We start from the raw sequence: 15193 nt of genomic DNA, 5'->3' as shown, positions 1-15193 counted from the left end.
TGATTGTCATGGGGCCCGCAAGGCTAACCCCCGCTTGAGCAGGGAAAATGGCCTTAAAAAAAAAAGGGGGGTCCCCGATGAAAAATATTTTTTTCGAATAGGTGGAGCACTTGGCCACAAATGTGGAAGCAGGTCACATGTTATGTATGGCAAATGGCGCAAAGTCGGGGTCCAGCTGCATATGATATCTGATTTAACACATTTGTATTACAAAGTGGATTTCAGAGTATGTTGTTTTTCAGGGAACCAAAGCAGAACGAATCACCTGGTTTTGATTACGTCCGTTTGAATGAGTCTCTCTCTTCAGAAGACGGCAGTGAAATCCACTCGCTGTCCACTCCACCAAAGAAAGCCACTCTTTGGAAGCGTCTGAAGTAAATAATTTTATCTTCTTCATCTCCACTTTTTTAACTTGTTTTTGGACACAGCTACCTCAAAAAATGTTCAAGAAACTGACTTTGCAATCCTTCTCAACCTAGGTATCAGTGCTGGAGACGTGACCAGCAGGGGAAGGGTTGTGGCCACGATCAACAGACTGTGTAAGTCAGAGAAAATATCCCTTTGGAATGTCGTGACATGAAACATACTAGCAATATAAATGGTATTCTTTTGAGGAAATAGCTAACCCTACAATGTCTCAGGTCAAAAGTTTTAGAACGCCTCAATTTTTCCAGTTTTTAATGAAATTTACGCAGTTTAATATCCAGGGAATAACCTGAAATGGTACAAAGGTAAGCAATAAACTGCTCGAGGTCCAAAAAAAAGTTTAGGTTCGCAAAAACGGGAAAGTAATGTAAATTGCACAGTTATATTGTAAAAAAAGGCCTTCTTCAGGGACAGGTAATGGGTTAACAACTTGCAGCTGTTCTGCAGCAATGTCGATTAAATTAAGCCTTGAAAGTTGTTGCAAACAATTCCTACAATTGTCCCAACCTCTGCTGATTACTTGATTACAAACCCTTTGTCTGGACAAAAGCAGTATTGGAACAGACTGTTATTACACCCTCTGAAGCATTATTTGGACAATATTGCACTGCAGGAAATAGTATATTGGAAACTGGAGGAAACTGACAGGAAGAGGTCTGGCAGACCCAAAGCCACAACAGAATAGGAAGACAAGTTTCTGAGAGTCAACAGCTTGCGTGATAGGCGGCTCACAGGACAACAGCTTCAAGCACAGCTTAACACTGGTCGAAGTAAGCAAGTCTCAGTTACATCTGTGAAGAGAAGACTTCGAGCTGCAGGTTTGACAGGTCGAGTGGCAGGAAGAATGCCATTGCTGAGATGGCAAATTAAGAAAAATAGGCTTGCCTGGGCCATGAAGCACCGCCAGTGGATTACTGAAGACTGGAAGAAGGTCTTATGGACCGATGAATTAAAATTAGAAATCTTTGGTTCATCACGCAGGGTTTTTGTAAGCCGTCGAGGAGGCAAAAGGATGGTTCCTCAGTGTGTGACACCAACTGTCAAACATGGAGGAGGAAGCATGATGGTCTGGGGCTCTTTTGCTGGATCCAGAGTGGGCGACTTGCACAGAGTGACTGGCACCCTGAACCAAAAGGGCTACCACAGCATTTTGCAGCGCCATGCAATACCATCTGGTATATGCCTAGTTGGTCAGGAATTCATCCCACAGCAAGATAATGACTCTAAATACACCTCCAGGCTATGTCAAAACTACCTTCGAGGAAAAAAACAAGACGGTAGGCTTCAATTAATGGAATGGCAAGCACAGTCTCCAGATTTAAACCCATCGAGCTAGTTTGGGATGAACTGGACAGAAGGGTGAAAGCAAAGCAACCTACAAGTGCAACACATTTGTGGGAACTTTGCAACAGTGTTGGGAAGAACTTCCCGAACAATATTTGATTTCCATTGTCGAAAGAATGCCACGAGTGTGTTTGGTGGTTACATCTGCAAAAGGTGGCTACTTTGCTGAGTCAAATATTTAAATTAAATTTTGTTAAACAACATGATTCTATGATTTCTTTTTATCTCCAATTGTTTATTTGTTCCATGCTTAATTTCAGAGTACATTGAGACATTAAACTGCGTAAATTTCAATAAAAACTGGAAAAATTGAGGCGTTCTAAAACCTTTGACCGGTAGTGTATAGATATATATATTGTAACGGATTTGAGAAGTGTAACGAATTTGAGAAGTGTAACGAATTTGACAAGTGTAACAATTTTGAGAAAGTGTAACGAATGTGAGAAGTATGGTTTTGTTGTGTGTAACTGACCCTCGTAATGTAAAGAAAGGTCGAAGCTCGTCCTCTTAGTTAATTTCATAAACGTACACCCAGGACACCATATATCCTTTTAAATAGTTAGTCTGTGGTGGACACGAAAGCCCACTGGCGTGGTGACATCATTCCGCGCACCAAGTGGGCGGCGGCCATGCCCGAGGGGTAGGCGTGGCCTGAGGATATACACGGGGCACGCAGCCCGGAGCGCGCTAGTGTTACAGTGAGCTCCTGAAATAAAGACGCTTATAAGTTACCGCTTGTCTGCTTCCTCCTTGCTCGCAAGCGGCGCGCGTAACGCCGCGCTTTACTGGTGACCCTCGACGTTGGATCTGCCGGAGCGATCCTTCCACACACGACGCCATTGCCAACAACGCAATGTCAATTAAACTTCCCGAATTTTGGGAGGCCCAGGCCGAAGTCTGGTTCGTCCAAGCCGAAGCCCAATTTCAGCTTCGGCGCCTCACCGGCGACGACACGCGCTACTGCCACGTCGTCGCCTCCCTCGGGCCCGGCACGGCCGCTCGAGTTGTGTCCGTCCTTCGCCACCCACCGGACGGTCACAAGTACGAGGCACTCAAGCGGCTACTCCTCGCCACGTTCGGCCTCACGGATGACGCACGGGCCGACCGCCTCCTCGATCTCCCCGAGCTCGGCGACACGTGCCCGTCGGTCCGAATGGACCATATGCTGTCACTGTTGGGCGACGAAGCCCCCGGTTCTCTATTCCGGGCGCTTTTCCGTCGCCAACTTCCAGCGCAGGTTCGCCTCGCGTTGGCCGGGACCGGGCTAACGGAACCCCGAGCATTGGCAGCCGAGACGGACAGGTACTTCGCGGTTTCGGACACACGGGCGAGAGTCGGTGCGGCCGTCACGGACCTCGAGGCTGATGCTGCTGATGATGCTGATCCACAGCATCAGCTTACACAGCATACGCAGCATGCTGATACGCACCTCGTGACCGCCGCCACGCCCCGCCCACCGCCGCGGCGAAAACCGCCACCGCGGGGAAAACCGCCAACTCCACCGGCCTGGCGGAGCCAGCCGCACTCCTCCAGCTCCACCACCTGGTGCTGGTTCCACGCCAAGTTCGGCCACGAGGCTCGGCAGTGTCATCCGCCATGCTCCTTCAACAGGTCGGGAAATGCCCGGGCCGGTGCTCAATAGTGGCGATGAGCACCGGCCGTTCGAGCAGCCTGCTGTTCATAACGGACACCTTATCCGGGCGCCGTTACCTGTGCGACACGGGAGCGCAGGTGAGTGTCATTCCCACCGGTACGTCAGACAAGCACGCCGCAGGCGGGGGCCCCGCGCTGCTTGCCGCGAACGGGACGCCCATCCGTACGTACGGAAAACGCTGCCTCTCTCTGCGGTTCGGAGGGCAGGTTTTCCGATGGACGTTCGTCACCGCCGACGTGCCCATGGCACTGCTTGGCGCGGACTTCCTGTGCGCTAATGGGCTCCTGGTCGACGTAAAGCGCAGACGTCTTGTCCAGGCCGAGACGTTCAGCTCGCTCGCTTGTGCGCTGCCCAGCTTGTCGAGCAGCTCAACGAGCGGCTTGCCAAGCGGCTTGCCGAACGGTTCGGTTCCGGCCACGTTGATCTGTACGCTTCCGGCAGCGGACGAATTCACCCGCCTCCTCGCCGGCTTCCCGGCCCTCACGCGGCCCACCTTCTCGGCAGGGGCCGTCAAGCACGGGGTGGCCCATCACATCCCCACCGTCGGGCCACCGGTCTACGCCCGGGCACGCCGCCTCGAGCCGACGAAGCTGGCGGTGGCAAAAGCGGGGTTCGCTACCCTGGAGCGACTCGGCATCATTCGGCGCTCGGAGAGTGTTTGGGCGTCGCCGCTGCACATCGTGCCGAAGCCCGGCGGGGGATGGCGACCGTGCGGGGACTATCGCTGTCTCAATGACGCCACCACTCCCGACCGCTACCCCGTCCCCTACATTCAGGACTTTTCCGCCCGTTTGGCGGGCATGTCCTTCTTCTCGAAGGTGGACCTCATACGCGGCTACCATCAGGTCCCCGTCAGGCCGGAGGACGTCCCGAAGACGGCGGTCATCACGCCATTCGGACTCTTTGAGTTCCTGCGGATGCCCTTCGGTCTGAAGAATGCGGCTCGGGCGTTCCAGCGACTGATGGACAGCGTCCTGCGCGACTTGGATTTTGTCTACGTCTACCTGGACGATATCCTCGTCGCCAGCGCGTCCCGCGAAGAGCACCTACGCCACCTCCGCACGCTCTTCGAACGCCTGGGCCAGCATGGCTTGATTGTGAACCCCGCAAAGTGCCGGTTCGGCTTCGCCGTAATCGATTTTCTGGGGCACCGTGTCACCAGGCACGGAGCCGTCCCCCTGCCGGCCAAGGTGGAGGCGGTGAAGGGGTTTCCGCGCCCCCGCACGATCAGAGGGCTGCAGGAGTTCCTGGGCATGGTGAACTTTTACCATCGGTTCCTGCTCCGTATCGCCCAGCTCCTGCGCCCCCTGCACGAAGCTCTCCGAGGTAAGCCGGGCAAAGGCGACGTTACCTGGACCGAGCAGATGGACACGGCGTTCACGGGCGCGAAGCTCGCCTTGGCTAACGCCACCATGCTCGCGCACCCGGCGCCCAATGCACCGATCGCCCTCACCACCGACGCCTCGGACTACGCGGTGGGCGCGGTGCACGAGCAATGGGTGCGTGGAGCTTGGCAACCGCTGGCGTTCTTTAGCCGGCAGCTTCGCCCGCCCGAACGCCGTTACAGTACTTTCGACCGCAAGTTGCTCGGGCTTCACTTGGCGGTCAGGCACTTCCGCCATCTGCTCGAGGGCGGTGCGTTCACGGCCTTCATCGACCACAAGCCGCTGATCTTCGCGATGGGCAAGGTCACCGAGCCGTGGTCGGCCCGGCAGCAGCGTCACCTCTCGGCCGTGTCCGAGTACACGACGGACATCCGGCACGTCGCGGGGAAGGACAACCCGGTGGCGGATTGCCTTTCCCGGGCCGTCGCCCACGCAGTCCACCTCGGCATCAACTATGCCCGGATGGCAGCGGACCAGGCCGCTGACCCCGACGTCCAGGCCTTGTGGACCGCCGTCACGGGCCTCCGCGTCACTGAGGTGCCGTTCGACGGCGCATGCACGGCCCTCTTGTGCGACGTCTCCCTCGGGCGGCCTCGCCCCATCGTGCCCGCGGGCTGGCAGCGCCAGGTGTTTGACGCCATCCACGGCCTGTCCCACCCGGGCACGAGGGCCTCCCAAAGGTTGATCGCCGACAGGTTCGTCTGGCATGGCCTCCGGAAGGCCGTCCGCGGCTGGGCCAGGACGTGCCTCGTGTGCCAACGCGCCAAGGTGCACCGGCACACCCAGGCCCCGTTGGCCCCATTCACGGTGCCGGAACGCCGGTTTGACCACGTCCACGTGGACCTGGTGGGACCTCTGCCCCCCTCGCGGGATTTCACCCATGTCCTCACCATGGTGGACCGCACCACCCGGTGGCCGGAGGCCGTGCCCTTGGCGTCGACGACGGCGGCGGACGTCGCGCAGGCTTTCATCGCCACCTGGGTCGCCCGGTTCAGTGCCCCCTCAGACATCTCGTCCGACCGTGGCCCCCAGTTCACCTCGGAGCTCTGGGGGGCGGTCGCGCAGGGGCTCGGGGTCCGGCTGCACTGAACCACGGCCTACCACCCCCAGGCTAACGGCCTGTGTGAGCGATTTCACCACTCATTGAAGGCCGCGCTCCGGGCCACCCTCCGGGACGGCGGCTGGGTCGACAGGCTCCCCTGGGTCCTGCTGGGCCTCCGGACGGCGCTCAAGGAGGACCTGCGTGCATCCGCGGCGGAGTTGGTCTTCGGGTTACCGCTGCGGGTGCCGGGCGAGTTCCTCCCCGACTCCACGGCACCATGGTCCGCGGCACAGCAGCGCTCCGCTCTGCAAGAGACCGCCCAGAGGTTCGCCCCGGTGCCAACGACATGCCACGGGCACCCACCGTCGCACGTCGCCCCGGAGCTTCGCACGGCGGAGTACGTCTTCGTCCGCCACGATGCCCACCGGACACCACCGCGTGCCCCGTATGACGGGCCTTTCCGCGTGCTGGAGACCGGGGCGAAGCACTTCACCCTGGACATCGGCGGTACTCCTGACCGCGTTTCTGTAGACCGCCTCAAGCCGGCACACCTCGACGTGGACCATCCACCGCCAGTGGCCCGACCCCCGCGTCGGGGCCGCCCCCCTGCGGGCGGACCCCCGGCACCGCCCAGCCCTGCCGCTACGCCGCCCCCCGGGCCTGCACCCATCCCAGGGGCAGCCAGGGGCATCCCACCTGGCATCCCTGCACCCCGGACGCCGCCGATCGCCAGGGGGCGCTTCGGCCGGGTCATCCGTTTGCCCCGCAAACTGGCCCTCCAGGTGCGCGGGAATTCTAGGGGGGCGCGTGTGGCGGACACGAAAGCCCACTGGCGTGGTGACATCATTCCGCGCACCAAGTGGGCAGCGGCCACGCCCGAGGGGTAGGCTTGGCCTGAGGATATACACGGGGCGCACAGCCCGGAGCGCGCTAGTGTTACAGTGAGCTCCTGAAATAAAGACGCTTATAAGTTACCGCTTGTCCGTTTCCTCCTTGCTCGCAAGCAGCGCGCGTAACGCCGCGCTTTAAGTCCCTTATTCTCTGTAGGCTAAGGATGTGTTTCCCACTAGTTGACTCTTCATTGCACCGACTTAAATAGAAGAAGGCCCTCCGACGCCCCATGGCAGCTTCCAAGTGCCAGGTTTGCCACTTTGCTGCAATTGGCTCTTTAAACACTTTGCTGCAATTTCATCTGCCATCCAGTTTGCTGCATTTGACTCCATTACGCACGAGGTAACAACGAGGAAGAAAGGCGGGTCTCCACCTCGTCATAGAGGGGGAGGAGTAGGTCGGCCCCGCTCATCCAACCCAGAACGAGGGGTTTGGCTTGAGAGGGCGGAGAGAGAACGCTTGGGGGAGGTTCGCAAAGGGTAAAGGGCGGGGCCTATATAACCCACCGCGGGACGCTCCCCAAGGAGATGAGCTGAGAGGAGGGATGAGTTCTGAGTCCAGGAGATGCGCTGGAGATGAGCAGGTGTGACCAAGCCGCCGTGAGACGTGCCGCGCTGCAAGGAAAACGGACCGAGGCAACGCAAGGAGCGCGCGGGGCAGCAGTGCGAAGGGAGGAGCTTCGCCAGCGCAGTTTGGGACCAACGACCGCGGCTCGGCTTCTTGACGGCGGTGCCATCTGGCCCGACAGTGCCCAGTACCCGCTGAACCTTCCTTGCCTCGAAAAGCCACCCATCTCCAAGCCATTCCTTCCTGCCTGCATTTCCCCGTGTAAGTGTGATCGTCCGTCTGTCTTTAACGTTGTCCTGGTGTTTATTAATTAAGCTTGTATAGGTAAGCTAATGATTTCACTGTGTTTCTGCTCCTTCCATTTTCCCTGTATATAACCTTGACTGCTCCTTTTGCTTAGTGTGTGTAAATAATAAATCCTGTTATTCCTCCGTACTTCTTCTTCTTCTTCATTCTTGTTCGGTCGCTTTAGAGGTTTCCAAATTGAATATCTGTGGCGCGATTTCGGCCAACGTCCAGGAATCGGGTTAGTCAGGGTAACTGTTCGGCCGCGGGGCCATCCGCTCGGCAAAACAACATCTTATCCACGGTCCGTAACAATATATACACACATGTCGAAAGATTTGCAGCTCAGGATGCATTTTGAAAATGAGAGCACATTGAGCAGTAAAAAGAATTTAAAAAAATTCTTTGTTAATAGCCTGACGTTTCGAGAACAAACTAGTTATCTTCCGCAAAGGCGTTGAGTTTGGTGCATACTAAGTTCCATTGGGGATGGTTCACGTCATGGATTGGTCCAAGTCTTTGCCAATCACAGGGTTTCCCTGTATTCAAATGACGATGCCGTTTTTGACGTTGTCATTGATTGCGTAGTGCTTTGTATGTGGGATGTAAGTCGATGTGTCGGTTGATGGAGTTTTGAAACCATTTTTGAAACCAATAAAAATATACGAAAATATGTATCTCTCATACTAAAATACACAATTTGGTATGTATATATATATATATTTGATCAAAGGGCAACTTCATTTCAATTTGATTTTACATATGAACACCAGAACACGAATGGGAACATGAACCTCACATTTATTTACATTTGAGCAGAGGTTGGCTCTGAAATCGGCAAATTTTATGGAATCTTATCCCAGGCACAGAGTAAGGTAATTGTTTGAGTCTGTCTGCCTGTCTGTCAGTAAAATAAAATTGAAAATCATTTCAACCAGAAAACGTAATTTTTAGTGACGTCGTGAAATACACAAACACCAGGTACAAATAACTAATACAAGCGTTACGCCTAGGTCCCCTGTCGGTAAAGTGATGTGAGTTGACAAAGTGGAAGACGCAAGGCGGCCATCTTGGATTCTGACGTGGCGACCCAATCTTCAATAGCGTTCTTCCTTATGCGTAGATACACCCACAAACCAGATTAGAAGTTAGTATTTCGTTTATTTTTCAAGATAATTCCTTTTCAAGATATTCCACTCACAAGGTTCAGACATACATGGCGGCGGCCATCTTCGATTTTGACGTGGCGACCTAATTTTCAACAGGGTTCTTCCATATGCCTAGTTGCACCCACCCCAAATTAGAATTCGGTCCTTCGCTCACGCACGCACGGACGCACGCACGCACGCACGGATGCACGCACACACGCACACATGGACGGAGGGGAAACCATAGTCCCCCTTTCGCTCCGCGGTGCGACGGGAGACAATAATGTGTTAAATAAGGTCATGTAAAAGACACTGCATCAATGGTGGAAAATATCCGGAATTTTTTTTTTACAGCCTTAAATCCTCGATGCAATTAAATTATATACTTGAACACTGTAAAACACAAATCGCCTTTTTGACACTTCCAAAAACCTCCAATTTGGTAGATCAAGGCATGCTTTGGGGAGCACACTTTAATCGTGTGCAAACTGTAAGGTGATGGTTCCTGGTCCATGTTTGTGGTTTGGTTCTGTGTTTTGTGAATGACCACATGCACTTCCTACTCTGAGGGACCGACTGTGATCTCGCGAGAGCACGCCTCACGGCCTTGGCCTCACCAATAAAGCAGTATATTACACAGACTAAAGGTATTTTAAATCGTATCACTCTGTTTTAAACCATTTTCAGTGGTTGTTCGGAGACAGGGCAGAATGTAGAATCATACCAAAGGAATCATAAGACTTAAAACTAAACAACAGATACAGTCACGTGAAAAAGTAAGTACACCCCATGTAAAGTTTTGAATTTTTCAACATATTTCAACATACAGCTATTTGATCTTCATTTCAACAATATTGATAGATAAAGGTGATATAAAATAACAAATATCATGAAACATTTACATTTTGTAGTCCATTGTATAATTTAAAGAAACATAAATGCAAATTTTGCATGTGGAAAAAGTAGGTACACCCTTGGCTCTAATAGGTGATATTGCCACCTTTGGCGGAAACAACCTCAAGTTGGCGTTTCTTATAACTGTCTACCAGTCTCTGACATAAACTAGGAGAAATTTTTGCCCACTCCTCCATGCAGAATGCTTTCAGCTGTGCGATGTTTGAGGGGTTTCTTGCATGCACAGCTCGTTTCAAATCCCCCCACAACATCTCGATGGGATTTAGATGCGGGCTTTGACTTGGCCATTCCAGAACCCTCCATTTCTTTCTTTTCAGCCATTCCTTGGTGGATTTACTGGTATGTTTAGGGTCATTGCCATGTTGGAAGGTCCACCTTCGGTTGAGCTTCAACTCTCCGACAGACGCCCTCACATTATCCTCAAGCACCCTCTGGTCCAATGAAGAATTCATAGTGGATTATATGATGGTGAGCTGCCCAGGCCCTGATGCAGCAAAGCTGCCCCAAACAATAATATTTCCACCACCATGCTTTGCAGTTGGCATCAGGTTCTTGTGGTAAAATGCTGTCTTTGGTTTTAGCCAAAAATGTCTTCTGGTACTGTGGCCAAATAGCTCTACCTTTGACTCATCTGTCCAGAGCACATTGTTCCAGAAATGCTGGTCTTTGCCTAGGTGTTCATTGGCAAACTTTAGTCTTGCCCTGGTGTTCTTTCTGGACAGCAAAGGTTTCCTCCTGGCACACCTCCCATGTAGATCAAATTTGTGCAGCCTCTTTCTAATGGTAGACTCGTGCACTTTGACATCAACAGTGGCAAGAGCTACCTGTAGGTCCCGTGATGACATTCTGGGGTTCTTAGAGACTTCTTTCAGAATCTTGCGGTCTGCTCTTGGGCTGAACTTGCTGGGGCGGCCTGGCCTGAACAAGTTGGCAGATGTTTGGAATATTCTCCACTTGTCGATGATCTTCCGGACAGTCGAATGATTGATTTCAAATTGTTTGGAGATCTTTTTAAATCCCTTTCCAGACTCGTAGGCATCTATAACCTTCTTTGTGAAGGCCTCAGAGAGCTCTTTTGATCGAGGCATGGTGACGCCACACACTTCAACAACAAAGAGCAAACCAAACGAAATGTCTGAGGTTTAAATAAGACAGGTTCCTCCAAGATCCTCTCTAACGATGTTCTAATCATTTGCACCTGAGCTGGTGCACCTGATTCTAATTTTAGGTGTTTGAAGTAGTGATAAATGGCGGGGTGTACTTACTTTTTCCACATGCGAAATTTGCATTAATGTTTATTTAAATTATACAATGGACTACAAAATGTAAATGTTTCATGATATTTGTTATATTATATCACCTTTATCTATCAATATTGTTGAAATGAAGATCAAATAGCTGTATGTTGAAATATGTGGAAAAAGTCAAAACTTTACATGGGGTATACTTACTTTTTCACGTGACTGTATGTAATGAAATAATAACTCTCGGTTCTTTCCAGTTATGTTCCCTCCACCAAGCCTGGTGTTGGCTTAGTGGTTTGGGTGCTGCTTGGGATCCGAGGATCCTGAGTTGGAATCCCGGTCAATCACTGAATTAACGCCAGGGGGGTTGACTCAGCTTGTCATCCTTCTGAGGTCGGAAAATTTAGTGCCAGCTTGCTGGGATGAATGTGCCGGTGTGTGCCATGGTTTAGAATAGGCACACTGTATCCCTGTGTGTCGTTCGAGGCGACTAAAGGGTTGGTGTCAGGAAGAGCCACCGGCTATAAAAACATTGTCTCAAAAAGGGAACCATGATGATTGTCATGGGGCCCGCAAGGCTAACCCCTGCTCGAGCAGGGAAAATGGCCTTTAAAAAAAAAAGGGGGGTTCCCGATGAAAAATATTTTTTGCGAATAGGTGGAGCACTTGGCCACAAATGTGGAAGCAGGTCACATGTTATGTATGGCAAATAGCGCAAAGTCGGGGTCCAGCTGTATATGATATCTGATTTAACACATTTGTATTACATAGTGGATTTCAGAGTATGTTGTTTTTCAGGGAACCAAAGGAGAACGAATCACCTCGTTCTGATGACGTCAGTGTGAATGAGTCTCTCCATTCAGAAGACGGCAGTGAAATCCACTTGCTGTCCACTCCACCAAAGAAAGCCACTCTTTGGAAGCGTCTGAAGTAAATAATTTTATCTACTTCATCTCCACTTTTTAAACTTGTTTTTGGACACAGATACCTCAAAAAATGTTCAAGAAACTGACTTTGCAATCCTTCTCAACCTAGGTATCAGTGCTGGAGACGTGACAAGGAGGGGAAGGGTTGTGGCGACGATCAACAGACTGTGGAAGTAAGAGAAAATATCCCTTTGGAATGTCGTGACATGAAACACACTAGCAATATAAATGGTATTCTTTTGAGGAAATAGCTAACCCTATAATGTCTCAGGTCATCTTACATCTGATCGGAAGTCAGCTTACATCATATTTGTTAGCTGTTCTTGCTGCTTTTATATGTTGCAAGCAAAAAAATCACTTTCATATCGCTGCAAAGCGTTGTTGGATGTGTTGGTTTGAACCTGCGCTTAAAATGAAAGAAATTAAATATTTTAAATTATTCTCACTCAGATTTCAACATCACCAAAATGCACATTTTCTCGTTGTTTAAACTCTTTCATATGAGATGATTTGTAATGTCAGATACCTGCATGATATGTCGCTGTACGATACATATTTACCATGATTACCTTGCATATATATATTAGCAGGTGTGAGGGTAAGTTACAAATCTATGTTCGCCATGAAACAGGCACTAATGCATGTTAAGGATAAGCTTCCAAGGAATGACACGGGCAGTGGTGGTATACAGCGTTCCCTGTGTTTGTGGGGCTGAATATATTGGTGAGACAGGGAGAACATTAAGACAAAGCATCAATGAGCACCGCAAGGCCTTCGAGTGCAACTTTCCAAAGAGATCTGCCATTGCCAAACATGGTCTTCAGCCTGGCCATGTTCCCCTATGGGATAATGCCAGCATTTTGGGGGCAACCCCCAGAAAACGAAGGAGGATTTTGGAGGCATGGCATGTGGAGGAGTCTGTTGTGTCGCTCACAGAGGAGGTGTTGGATTTACCACTAGCTGTTGGCCCTTTCATGCGGAAACATACCAGGGAAACTGCGTCAACAAACATATAAATTATTACTAATTATGTTGTTTATTTTTCATCGATTTATTTGAATTATGCAACGTTTTGTTTGATTCAATGTGTGATTTAACGGTTGTTTTGATGTGACATCCCAAGGTGTGGTTTCAGTGGTGCAACGGTTTTGATGTACGGTTTAAATTTGAATGACACGAGTTGTTCCAGAAGGGCATTGATTGGTGGTTCAGTGTCCCCACCCCCTTTTTCCCTAATATAAGGAAGGGTGAATGAATGAATGAATGATCGTTTTAAGGCCATTTCCCCCGCTATAGCGAGGGTTAGCCATGTGGGCCCCATGACAATCATGTTTTTATGGCCGGATGCCCTTCCTGACGCCAACCCTTAGTCGCCTCTTATGATTCACAGGGATACGGTGTACCTATTCTAAACTGGGATACACACCGGGATATATAAGGGGAGGGTATAGAGTTGTTTTGCTTTACTCTTGAGAAAAGGTCAGTGGATGCACGTTTGTCCGTGTTGCTGATCGAAACGTCGAGCAGTTGTTTGTTTGCTCATTGAAGGTTGGAGAACTAAAACTGGATTCATATTCATGATATATATATATATCAAATTAATCCAGTTTTAGTTCTCCAACCTTCAATGAGTTGAGGTGTATATCCGATGGTTAGATATGGCCGATGTATATTCCAACGAGGGCATCTCCCTGTTGACATGAGTGGGGATACGTGGAGGCATATTGGTGACGCAATCGCATTGTTATAGTTACCTCCGCCACCAAAGGTAGATGGAGGTTATTTATTACCTGTTTCTGTCCTTTAAAAAAATAGATTTATTATTACCTGTTTCTCTAATTTAAAAATATACATTTACATGCTCAATAATTTTATTCGGATTGCACTGTGAAATTTATTGCTATTGTGTGTGAAAACACTTCACATTAAATAGTGTTCCTATTACATAATGGGCAGTGGTAACATGCCATTGTTAACCACACCCATAATCATACAGATGTGATTGGCCAGCTGGCTCACCTCGCCAGGCTGATTGACAGGCGTGTCCTGCCCATCCCTCATTGCCCTTCATATTAGTTGGTGTAGTTAATAGTAATTAGTAATTGGTGTCCACAACCATCTCTGACCATATTGTGGCACGTTGGCCGAAGCCCTCACCTTTCTTTCTTCCACCCTCACTTTTTCACATTTATTCGCTTTTAAATTTGTTTTCTCTCCAACCACTTGGGCGAATGACGCAAAACTTTCAACATAGGAGCACCTACCTTTGGGGATATTTTAAAAATCAAAATTACATGATGGTTGGATGGAAAATGCAGCTGGCGTTCCAAAAAATCAGTTTTCTGTAGGCATGCATTTTCGGGTGTTTCAGGTGTCAGGAATAAATGGCCTCAAACTCGCTTAAGACTGAAGATACCGTAGATGTGCTCAGCTGAGCACAGCAAGTTTCAAAGAGAAATGTGTGGAAGGACAGGGAACACGTCGTCTTGACAGTTTATAGCTCAAACCCAGGCGAGACAGCTTAGAGGAAAGTGTGCATACCTCTGGCCATCCTGCCACCCCTCTGAATAGATCCTCTGCCTTTAGCATAATTGTTTTGGGCTTAATTCGTAATTATGGTCTGGGTTTATATTATCATTATCATCATCATTATCAGGTCCACTCACCATGAAGTTTGGGCCTCTCAAAGGGAGTTCAGATTAGGTTTACTCCTTCCATGCCGTTTCATCTTCACCAAGTCTTCCCCCTTTTTTGTTACTCGATGAAGTATTTGCCTGTTTTATGTTTTAGTGTTATCATTCCACCTCCATCCTATTAATACTGTTGAAGTTACACCTGCAGGATCAATGTTTTTATATCCCATAACAATGCAACACGCATGTGATATGCCTTTTGTCTTTTCCAAAATCATGCAATTTTCTCGAACTGATAAGCATTGTCTTTATTTCTTGCAGTTTTCGATTTTACAAGAAACATCAACGTAAAAAAAAAAGGGAAGGAAAGAGCAGCCATTGCTTCAGGAGGTTCAACAGAAAGAAGTTGTGGTGATGCAGGAATTAAATGAAGAGGAGGATACGCAATTAGTTCAGCAAGTGGTGCAGGAAAAAGACAACAAACAAAGATATGAGGAAGAAGTGTGGACAAAAGAGAAAGAAAGCAGAAGAAAACAGAGGAAAAACAGAGAAGACCCAAACTTTCTTCTTCTTTCTCAAATTCCCCGAAGATCAAAAATCCCTGAGGATCCAAAAGACTCCGAAGACCCAAAACACCCTGAAAATCCAAAAGACCCAAAATACACTGAGACTCTAAAGACCCTGAAATAACCCCAAAGACCAAAAATACCCCAAAAGATCCAGTGTATTCAAA

At 49.7% G+C, this 15193-nt stretch overlaps 1 long non-coding RNA gene across 1 annotated transcript; it reads left to right on the top strand.

Moving 5' to 3' along the window:
* Positions 1-248: 248 nt before the first annotated feature.
* Positions 249-14931, top strand: LOC144891333 (uncharacterized). Its single transcript, XR_013622857.1, has 5 exons — positions 249-374; positions 480-539; positions 11700-11831; positions 11937-12000; positions 14782-14931. It is a non-coding gene; the product is annotated as an uncharacterized LOC144891333 (long non-coding RNA).
* The last annotated feature ends 262 nt before the right edge of the window (positions 14932-15193 follow it).

This window comes from Myxine glutinosa, chromosome 3 (assembly GCF_964187855.1).
Source record: "Myxine glutinosa chromosome 3, kmMyxGlut1.1, whole genome shotgun sequence".
Taxonomy (NCBI): Eukaryota; Metazoa; Chordata; class Myxini; order Myxiniformes; family Myxinidae; genus Myxine; species Myxine glutinosa.
Note: the sequence above shows the minus strand (reverse complement) of the source record. Positions and strands in the feature narration are given on the sequence as shown.